The following is an 11,993-nucleotide window of genomic DNA, read 5'->3' on the forward strand; positions in this document are numbered from 1 at the left end:
ACATCTACTTTGGCATCTTTATTCGACATCGTAAAGGTCTTAGTGCTGATAAAGTTGTCAGGATTCATAAAGAAACCCAAGAACATCGTTTGGATTATAAACATTATCTGAAAGCGAAGCGCCTTCCGATAAGTCAAGTACGAACCAGACTTCGTATTGTGTCCATCAAACAAGAGTTTGGTATCCGGTGTTTACAGTTACAAGACATGATGGATGTATCTGGACTTTCAGCAAAGCTGATTTCTCAAATCTCTATTTAGAAGATCTGGAGCATATGTATCATGAACTGCAGAATCTTACAATAAGAAGAGAAGGAGCAGTTATTGCTCTTGAAGCTATCAAGAGATATATGAAGAGTCATGTCAAAGTATCGATGGTTCTAGATATTCAAATGGGTCTTGAAGATAACCAAAAGAGTATTAGTTTGAAAAGACTAGATCAAGAACTTGAAGATATTGAAGGTTATCCTCTTTACATTATTCTTGAAGATCCGGACTTTGGTGTGGTCTATGATGTTGAAGGTAAAGAAGTTTATGAGATTCAGTGAGCTGAACAAGTATGGTGACGGTACAATAAGGATGGTGCGTCGGGCGCTTGAGAAGATTAAAGCAGACAATGATAAAGCTGCAGAATCGGAGAGAATGAGTCCGAAGGAAAGGTATCTTCTAATTAATGCTCTTGACCTGCTAGATGAAAAGTTGCAATATCATAGTGCTTTAAGGAGGTTTGAGACACTTCTTGGGCTAAAAAAGTCAAGATTTACAATGTCTCAAACTTGAATCCAAAGGGGAAGATTGTTGGGTTCAAGATTGTGCTAATATGTTGCATTCAAGTTCTTTCATTTTGTAATAGTTAGCTTTATTACTTTCTTAGTATAAATAGATTTTTAGTAGCTTAATTGTAGTTAGTTATTGTTAATCACTTTGTAATTCTCTCTCAAGAAATACACATACAAAGCTTGGTGAAAATCTCTCTTTTCTCTCAATTGTGTTCTTGAAGATTTATCTGATTTCATTGATATTTGGGATTCACACGAACTATATAGTTTAGTTATTTTAGTAAAATACTTATGGTTCAAGAAAATGTGAAGTGTATTGCTTATTTTTATAAAATAAACGAGCAACAATTAATATTATAATCACGTCACATTATTAAATAATATTTCAAGAAAATATTTGAGCGAACTTGAGATATTATGATATCGGAGGTTGATCAATATAAATTGTTAAGTTTAGTCGTGCTAAGATTGTTGGAGAATAATGATCAATTTAGTTTCGATTACCTAAGGTGCTTAGGGATGGTATGAATTATCACGTACGTTGCGATTTTTGAGAAAACGACCTATCGAACGTTAACGATTGAATGTGAGTATATTATGAGATTTATATGGGATATATACATGATTATTAAAAAGTATTTTATTCATGATATTTGCATGATGTGGTTATATGCATATGATGATAACTTGATTGTATTTGTACATGATATTTAAGTATATGCATGATATGAAATATGATGTTGATGAGAAAGATAATGATGACTTGATATTATCAATATGATATTCAAGTATGTGTGACAGGACCGGGATCGTTCGTGTTCATCTAGTGAGCAGAATGTCCCCATAGTGGCGGTGCAAGAGCACGCCGGCACTATGATCTCTTGCTAGTAATAAAGTGGTACAAAGTACCGAGATCGTTCCCACAGAGAAGGTAGAGATTTAGAGATTTTTCATGAACTTCTTGCACGAGTTTCGAGATGTAAAATAAAATTGGATTTATCTTCATAAAAAGATCGAAATAAGATCGACTAGCTAATTAACGAAATAAACTACTAATATTTAATGATGGGCATGGGTGCAAGTGTTGCTTAAGATAAAATTAACAATAAAATGGTTAAACTTTTACGAGTTATTTATAAAAGCTCCGATCTCTCGAAAGTGAACTTTTATAACCGGGCCTCATAAAATTCGATAAGGTTTTTACATTTACCACTTCGAAACTTGTCGATCTAGCTAAAAAGTAAAAGGAATGCGATTTTGACAAAAATCTCTTTGTGATAAAAATACCTATTGCTTAACCCCTAGCTAGATGCATACAAAATTCGCGTCTCCACATAATTATTCAAAGATCCTCTCGAGTTCATTGTGCATCACTTAAGCGGTATTTCAGATCCGCCCATCTCTGGGTCTAAGATCTAATATTAACACTTCAAAGTGATCAACTTATCCGCATTTTAAGCACCGTCTTAAGTGACCAAGTTACAAAGTGATAAAAGATAAAAACAACCAAATATTATATAAACATCCTAAGTTAAACTCACACCCACACCCATACAAGTAATTTAGCTAGACATAATAAAAGTAATTAAAGACATGAAATAATACTGAAATATAAATTGCATTAATGTAAAACTAAATTACAAGTACATGGAAGTAAAATACTAGAAATTAAAGACATAAATTAAAGACATAATTTAAAGACATAAATTAAAGTCATTAATTAAAGGTATTTAATTAAAAAGCATAATAATAATTAAGAAAAGAGAAGAGAGACACACTAGAGAGTAATGTCTTAAATGGTGTTAGGCACACCTCAAAATGGCTCCCCCAAGCCTCTTTATATAGGGGAGAGGAATGGAGAAAGGACACCCAATCATTAACTTAAGGGTAATTAGTACAAAGTTAAGAAAATACAAAAGAAAATCAAATAGAAGAAGGAAGACAACTCATAAACAGCTAGAGAAAATATCTGGAGGAATCGTCAAGCTGCACGTTTCCCAAGAAGATGTAACAAGGCTGGTAGACTTCCCACAATAGTGCCATAGTGGGCAATGCTGTCAGAAAAATACAGGTTTTTGGAATAATACCTCTTCCTTTGTGTTTCATCATCTTTTTAAAACTTTTTGGAATAAAAGAGTAAAAACAAGAAAATTGGGTATTGAATAATAGCAAAAAGGGAGGAAATAAATAGGAAATAACTCTTAAAAATAAGAGTTATCATACCCCCAAACTTAAGTTATTACTTGTCCTCAAGTAATCAAAATAAACAGAATATGAACAAAGAGGAACAAGAAATCATAAGATACGGAGGGGCGTTGAAGTATCGTCGGGCTTGGATGTTGTGCAACTTCCCTTCTTTGATCTTCGAGGTGCAAAAATTAATCGGTGGGACTTTTATCGGGTTAGTGTTTTTGGCTAAAAAAATTCCCCCCAAACTTGTCTTTGAATGACAACAATTGCTTTGAATGATTTCGACTTTTTGGCTCTTTTTGTTGTGTCTTTGACACTTTCAAGAAACCCAAGAAGTAATATTCACTTTTTGTCTTTGGGTTAAAGCTTTTTGCTTTATTTTTTCTATTTTTTGTGTCTTCTAATATTCCGAAGACGTTTGGTATTTCATGAATTTTTTCTCAACACTTTGGCATACAACCTTCCCCAAACTTAAAACGAACAATATCCTCTTCGTAGAAACGGGTTTAAAGTGTTTGGTTTTGGTAACAATGGAAAGTGTTTGGGCCAAAAAGAAAGATGGCCCACATCATTTTAATTTTTGCAACCCGAAGATTTCATCAAGGAAATCACACCTGAAACTGAAGAATAAGCCAACGATATACCAAAAAATTATCAACGCCCAAATAAGAAACAAAAGTAAGTTAGAGTAGCAATTTATCAAAAGACTTAATCACAAATCAACGACCGCCATATATGAACACAAAAGGAAGCGGTCAGATAAAGTATTAAACACCCAATCCAAAAAAATATTGTTTTTGAGTTTAAAAAGTCATAATGAAACACCTAGGAAGATGATCAATCCAATTTACCTGTGTCGTCTCGACAAGCGGATGCCTCACCCGTGGCATCCGGTGTGGTGGTCCATCGAATCTTCGGAAGCCTAACTTGAGGATGGAAAAGGCCTCCAAGAAAGCGCAGGATCTCCGAAGCTAGCATAACATTCTTGTGCGATAGAAACTTGTTCACGACCCGGTTCCGATCTCGGGTATACATCCAAAACTTCTCCGAACACGTCATTAGTCCGGCAACTCGATCTTCCACTTGCATGATTCTTTCTGTAACCTTGGCTAAAGCATCAACTATCATCCCCATCTTCAGGTTACATTCCTCCCATTGGCTCGCCATGAGTGATAACCAAACCTCCGAACCATACCCCATGGCCGTAGGTGGTATCGACGGGATGTCGGTATTGGTCGGAGGGGTAGTTGCAGCTGGTGAAGAGGCTGGAACAGCAGGGTCTTCAGGCCTTCGAGGGCTGGTTGCAGCAGGTCCAAGTGACATTTGCGGGCCCATAGCATCGTTGGCTAAGTCGGTGTTTTCTTGGTCCGGCTTGTGCATGCGGTTGACCGTACCTTGATCGAGCAATGAATGGTTGAAGGTGATGATCTCATGTTCTGAAACAGGTACCTTTGTGGCTGTCAACAACTTCGTGATCAAACCTGGAAATATCAAACACGAACTAGCTCGCATAATCGATGTTAGTATGGTCGAATAAGCGAGAGCACCCACGTCGATCGGGAGTTCCTTTACGATGCAATAAACCAAAATACATTTCGCCCTAGACAAGGTCCGATCATGCATGGAAGGCATGATATTGTGACGCACAAATTGAAACCAAAGAGCTGCTTCTAAAGTCAAATGCCCGGACATCAAAATCTTTCTACGGTTGTCTTGCGACCAACGATATCCAGGTAAAAGAAGCGCTCGTGCTATATCTTCTTCCGACACATCAAACCCACCATCGAGAAACTGTCGGTATGAACAAACAAAGGGAGCGGTGAGATGAAGCATCGAGTTTAACTTTGGTGCCGTCCAATTGACCCGTGTTCCTCGAATGACGATTGTGTCATTTTTGGAAGTCCCGATAGTTGCAAAAAATTCCTTCACTAACGTCTCGTTTACTTCGCATAGGATGGCAAGCATGTTTTCCCAATGATGTGCAAGTAAATGGTGCTTAATGTACATGAGTTTTTCACTAAGTTTTGGATCAAAAGCCCGTTCACATAAAAATCGATTATTTCGTATAAGATCCAACCGATCATCAAAGGATGAAGATGTACCTTTCGAGCGCGAAACAGTCCGTCGTCTACGCAGTGTCGGGACTAGAGTTTCTTCCTCTTCTGGCTCATAATCATCATCAAGAGCCTCCGTCACCTTTGCTTTACCCTTTTCCCGCCATTGTTGGGACCTAGTCTTCGGCCCACCCGAAGCTTGACTCGATGAATGAGTTTGCCTCCTTTCAATAGTAGGGGCTGTTTCGGGAGTCTTATCGGGCTTTTTACCGGCACAAATGATTGACGGTGTCTCGAACAGGTAAGTCTCAGTTTGTCCTCCCTCCGGTATACCTTCAAAATCAAAAGTAATGTCGTCCAATCCTTCATCCTCACCCTCCCCCATTTGATTCAATTTGAACCGTGAGCGATTTGGGGAAACCGTGGGTGAAGGGGCTAGGGTTGGTTCCACATCACTTGGGATGGGATTACGAGTGGATTTTGTGGGTGCAATCGCGGGAGGGGCATATGAAGTACTTAATAAAATGGAAAATGGTTTTGGGGTAGAGGAGGATTCCGCCAAATGAGAGGATAGAGCCACCCTAGTGAGGACAACCATACCATCATCATCGTAAGAGAGTACGGTGGTGGTTGGGGGTGAGTGTTGTGTGGATGAAGAGGGTAGAGGAGATGAACTTACAATCGTCGGAGTGGGGTTGCGGAAGGCGGCAATGGTGCTCGCGTTGATGGCACTGGCGGTGGAGGATCCTCCCGTAGCTGATGAAGATGGTTCGGCCAACGAGGATGCAACAGGTGCGGTCGTCGGCAACGTACTGGTGGTAGAAGCGGCGGCGGTCTTTCGCCGGCAAAGCGAATGCCGGGATGGGTGGTTTCTCACCGGGCTTGGGTCTTGCCATGGAGGAGAAGTGTGGCCGGCGGTTTCTTGAAGAAGAAATGAGAGACGAAAGAGTGAAATGAGGGAGGAGAAATAAGTGGGTTTTGTATAAAAAATCTTTTTTTAAAATCTTGGGAAGGAAAAAATGAAAAAGGTGATTTGAGAGATCATGATTACAAGTTATTTTTATTTTTATTTTAAAAAAAAGATGACCAAATAGAATGACCTCATGCTCATGATGTCTCCTCATATGGTACAAGTACTTGTACAAAATACAAGTATTTTACCCAAAATTTTCAAAAAGACATATGCTGAAAATACATTATTGAAAATTTTATTTTCAAAATTTCGTCAAAAGTTGGTCATTTTTTTAAAATAATATCTTGCTCTTCATTATCACCCTTGAAAAATGTAAAAAAATTCTTCTACCCTCTTCCCATTTATTTTTCTTTTTCTAAACATTTCTCAAAAAAAACCCACATATCAAAGGCTAAGCATCTAAGATGTACTTAACCAATGATATGACTCAAAAACCCTCTTTTCACAATCTCTCATGTTTACCTCAAGGTGACATCATGTCTTTTCCTTAAACACTTCATTTCCAGCCAATTTCCTATTATCATAAAAAGAATGTATATGTTGACACAAGAAAAACAAAATATTGTTGGCTCCTCTTTTAAAATTCGGATGACCTAGACAGTGGGCACAAACTTCCCACTGTCTACTCAAAAACACCAGATTTTTCCTTTATTATTTTTTTTCTTTTTCTCCATTATTGCTTTCAAAATACAATATTTACAAAGTTTTGAAAATCCCATTTTCAAAAAAAATCACTGGGTTGGATCGATTATTCCCTCCGAGAGGAAATGCTTTATCCTATGCCCATTAACTTTGAAAGTGCTATTATCTTGGGGATTTAAAAGATCCACAGTTTCGAATTTTCCCACAATTACTGTGGTGAATGGTCCAGACCATCTCGACTTAAGTTTTCCGGGAAAAAGCTTTAGTCGAGAATAAAGAGTACTTTTTGACCATTTTCGAAAATTCGGCGATTTATCCTACGATCATGCCAAAATTTTGTTTTTACCTCGTAGAGTTTGGCATTCTCGTAGGCATGAAATCTCCATTCTTCCAACTGATTAAGTTGGAGCTTTCTTTTTGCTCAAGCCGAATTTGCGTCCAAATTAAATTCCTTTATCGCCCAAAACGCCTTATATTCCAATTCGAGCAGAAGATGAGATTCTTTTCCAAAAACTAACTGGTACGGTGACATTCCCAAAGGGGTCTTGAATGCGATTCGATGAGCCCATAATGCATCATCCAACTTGAGCGACCAATCCTTACGATCCGGTCTTACAACTTTTTCTAAAATATTTTTAATTTCTCGGTTAGAAAGTTCGGCAAGACCATTCGTTTGGGGATGGTACGTAGCTACTCGGTGTTGGATGTTGTATTTGGTGAGAACGATAGATAGCATTCGATTCATACAATGCATCCCTTCATCGCTTATCAAAGCTCGGGGTGTTCCAAAACGGACACAAATATTTTTATGTAAAAAATTGATTACCGTATTCGCATTGTTCTTCGGGCATGCCTTAGCTTCCACCCACTTCGAAACATAATCAACCGCTACCAAAATATACTGATTATTGAAAGACATGGGAAACGGTCCCATGAAATCAATGCCCCAAACATCGAAAAGTTCAAGTTCAAGGATGTTATTTAAAGGCATCTCGTTTCGTGGGGACAAGTTTCCCATTCTTTGACACTGCTCACATCTCTTCACAAAATCAAATGCGTCTTTAAACAATGTAGGCCAAAAAAATCCAGTTTGTAAAATTCTTGCCGCCGTACATTGTCCACCAAAGTGACCACCATACGGTGAAGCATGCCAATCCTTCAACAAAGATGGGATTTCAAAATTTGGGACACATTTTCACAAGACCTGATCAGCTCCTATTTTGTAAAGAGATGGAACGTCCCATAAGTAGTGCTTACAGTCATGAAGAAATTTCTTCAAACGTTGACAGTGAAGATGATGTCGCTTAAGCCCACAAGCAAGGTAGTTGGCAACATCGGCATACCATGGAAGTTCATTTAGATGATTTTCTTGTATTGCCAAAATGTACTCGTCGGGAAAAGTTTCTTTTATCACATGGTTTCCCCCGCTTGACACTTTGCCTTCGATCCTTAACAAATGATCGGCCACTTGATTGTCACATCCCTTGCGATCAACTATCTCTAGATCGAATTCATGCAAAAGAAGAACCCATCTAATAAGCCTCGGCTTAGCGTCGATTTTATTAAAGAGATATTTGATGGCAGAGTAGTCCATATGAACGGTAACTTTGGTGCCAATCAAGTAGGATCGGAAACGATCGAATGCAAATACTACTGCAAGTAATTCTTTTTCTGTGGTGGTATAATTTAACTGAGCCTCCACCAAGGTTTTACTTGCGTAGTAGATGGGGTGAAAAATCTTGTTTTGCTTTTGTCCCAAAACGGCACCTACGGCCCAGTCACTTGCATCACACATAACCTCAAAAGGCTTGGTCCAATCTGGGGGCAATGACAATAGGTGCCGAGACGAGCATTTTTAATGGTTTCAAAAGCTTTTTTTACAATCGGAGGTAAATTCAAAAGTTTGATCGATATGCAACAAGTTACACAAGGGTTTTGCAATTTTAGAAAAATCCTTAATAAATCTTCGGTAAAAACCCGTATGTCCCAAAAAACTTCGAATGCCTTTGACCGAAGATGGTTCGGGCAATTGCAATATTACCTCGATTTTTGCTTTATTAACCTCCAAACCATTTTTAGAAATCATGTGACCTAAAACAATTCCTTCTTGTACCATAAAATAACATTTCTCCCAATTTAAAATTAAATCATGAGTTTCACATCTTTCCAAACTTTTCTTTAAATTGTCAAGACAATTTTCAAAATACGTACCAATGACGGAAAAGTCATCCATAAAAACTTCCATCGTATCCTCAATCATGTCCGAAAAAATTGACATCATACACCATTGAAAGGTAGCCGGTGCGTTACAAAGACCAAACGGCATACGCCTAAAAGCAAAAGTACCGAAAGGACAAGTGAAAGTTGTTTTCTCTTGATCCTCGGGTGCTATGTGAATTTGGTTGTAACCCGAGTAACCATCCAAAAAGCAATAATATTCTTTTCCGCCCAATCGATCTAGCATTTGGTCAATAAAGGGCAAAGGGAAATGGTCCTTTTTGGTTGTTAGATTTAATTTCCTATAGTCCATGCAAATCCGCCATCCGGTGACGGTCCTAGTAGGGATGAGCTCATTTTTTTCATTGGTGATAACCGTAGTTCCACCTTTCTTCGGTACACATTGCACCGGACTCACCCATCTGCTACTGGAAATGGGATATATAATACCCGCATCTAACCACTTCAAGATTTCTTTCTTCACAACTTCTTTCATAATGGGATTTAGTCTCCTTTGCGGTTGCACCTTGCCAACTCTATTTTCTTCCAAGATAATCTTATATTGCCAAAGGGAGGGACTAATTCCTCTAATATCTGCGATGGTCCAACCTATGGCTCTTTTGTGAGCTTTTAATACCTCTATCAACCTCAATTCTTGGCTCATTACTTAATTTCAAAGAAATAATTACGGGTAATTTTTCCTCCTCCATAAGATAAACATACTTAAGGTGACTAGGTAGTGGCTTTAACTCGAAAATCGGGGGCTTTCTCTATGGATGGTGGTTGGACAATTTTATCTTTAAAGTCAAGTTGATCAAATGCCGCTAAATCTTCCAAATCTTCCAAGTCTTCCAAAATGTCCTCAAGATTTTCCCCAATGTTATTTTTGTAGGTAACGTCAATCAAACTTATTTCTAGATCTTCACCTAAAGCAGATATGACTGAACAATCGCCTACCTCTCCATGAAACTTAAGGGAATTAAACACATTAAATTTCACTTCTTGATCACTAACTCTCATGGTCAACTCCCCCTTTTGCACATCAATTAAGGTTCTCCCGGTTGCAAGAAAAGGTCGTCCTAAGATGATGGGGACATTCTTGTCAGCTTCATAGTCCAAAACTAGAAAATCGACCGGAAAAATAAATTTATGGACTTGGACAAAAATATCCTTTATTTTACCTTTAGGATACGCAATGGACCTATTCGCCAATTGTAAAGTCACGGTCGTTAGACGGACTTCACCTATTCCTAGCTTATTAAAAACTGACAATGGAATAAGATTAATGTTTGCCCCAAATCACATAGGGCATGGCCTACTTCTTTTCCTCCTATAAAATATGGGATGGTAAAACTTCCTGGGTCTTTTAATTTGAGAGGAATTTTACAAGTAAGGAGCGCACTACATTCTTTGGTCAAAGAAACCGTTTCAAACTCATTCAACCTTTTCTTTTTATGCAAAATGTCTTTTAAAAATTTAACATAGCTTGGCATTTGCTCGACGGCTTCTACCAACGGTATGTTAATGTGGAGTTGTTTAAAGATGTCAAAAACTTCTTAAACTGCTCGTCCACATTTTTGCTTTTCATTCTTTGTGGAAAAGGTAAGTTCTGCAAATTTGGAGCTGGTTGAACAGATCTGGTTGGTTGGACAGTGGGCACAATCTTCCCACTGTCGGGCTTTTTAGTAGAGAGCTGCACATTACTGGAAGTTAAAACAGGGACTGTTTTATGGATAGAAATGGATTTTTGAGTTTCTTCCGTGGAAGGATTCGAAATTGGAATATTTGACCTATCAAAAGCATGTGAAACCTCGTTTTGATGTGTCGATTCTTTGACGGTTTCACATATATCATAATTGACTTTTGAACTCTCCTCACTCAACACGGTCACGACTTTGATATGTTCTTTACCCTTAGGGGTCTCCGTGTCACTAGGCAAAGTTCCTAAAGCTCTACCCTTGAGATCGGCGGCAAATTGGCCAAGTTAGGTTTCGAAACTCTTTAACGTTTCATTGGTTTGGTTTAAAAAACCTTTAAGTAATAATTCGAGTGAACCATTACCGTCCGATGCATTTTTCCTAGGCATGTGTGAATGTGAGGATTGTCCATTTTGGTAATTGTGCAAAGCACCTTGCCCATATCCCAGGGATTTTGTGGCCGATTTTGGACTTAAGTAACCCCGGGGGGTTGAAGTCCAGGATTTATGGTCTAAGAAAAATTGGGGTGATTCCTCTAATTTGAATTATATGTGGGAGAAAATGGGCTATTTCTAGCGTGACTCCCAACATAATTCACCAAGACAGGATTTATGGGGCAAATTTCATACGAATGGCCCTCACCGCAAAAGACACAAGATTCAGACATAGGTGGGTTGGACATTATGGATTGAACTTGCTTATTCTCTCCATTCAAACGTAAATTGTTTTTAACCAAATTAGTTGAAGCTACCATTTGAGCATTTAAAGCAGAGATGACATCAATTTAATGGATACCTGAAGCAGACTTAGAAACAACAGCACGAGGATTTGACCATTCGGTATTATTATTTGAAATTCTTTCCAAAATGTTATGTCCTTCGTTGTAGGTCTTAGCTGTGAACGCACCGCCGGCCATTGCGTCAAGACTAATTTTAGCGGAACTGGAGAGACCATTATAAAATGTCTCCAATTGAATGCAATGAGGGATTCCGTGGTGAGGACATTTCCGCAGAAGGTCCTTAAATCTCTCCCATGCATCCGAAACCACTTCATCTTCTTCTAGTCGAAACGTCATAATTTCATTTCTAATTTCTACATTCCTCGTCAGAGAAAAGTATTTTTTCAGAAATTTTTCCGCCAAATCATTCCAAGTTAGGATCGAGTTTGGTGGTTGAGAATTTAGTCATGCTCTAGCTCCATCCTTCAATGTGTAAAGGAAAAGCTTAAGCGTAAGGCTTCTTGTGTAACTCCGGGAATTTTAAAATGATCTGTCATTTCGATAAAAGATTTTAAATGAGACTGCAGATCTTCCGACGATAATCCCCCAAACTGACCCATTGCGGAAATCATTTGGAACATTACCGGTTTTGGTACAAAAGTTGTGGCTGTCATTTCGGGCATACCTATTCCCGCGGCTAACTGACCGAATTCGGGAGTTGCAT

General features: G+C 38.4%; 1 non-coding gene across 1 annotated transcript; it reads left to right on the top strand.

Moving 5' to 3' along the window:
- Nucleotides 1-11,537: 11,537 nt before the first annotated feature.
- Nucleotides 11,538-11,644, top strand: LOC112524017. The gene has a single exon (XR_003070344.1). It is a non-coding gene; the product is annotated as a small nucleolar RNA R71 (small nucleolar RNA).
- Nucleotides 11,645-11,993: the final 349 nt, after the last annotated feature.

This window comes from Cynara cardunculus, assembly GCF_001531365.2.
Source record: "Cynara cardunculus var. scolymus isolate 2C chromosome LG 12, CcrdV1, whole genome shotgun sequence".
Lineage (NCBI taxonomy): Eukaryota > Viridiplantae > Streptophyta > Magnoliopsida > Asterales > Asteraceae > Cynara > Cynara cardunculus.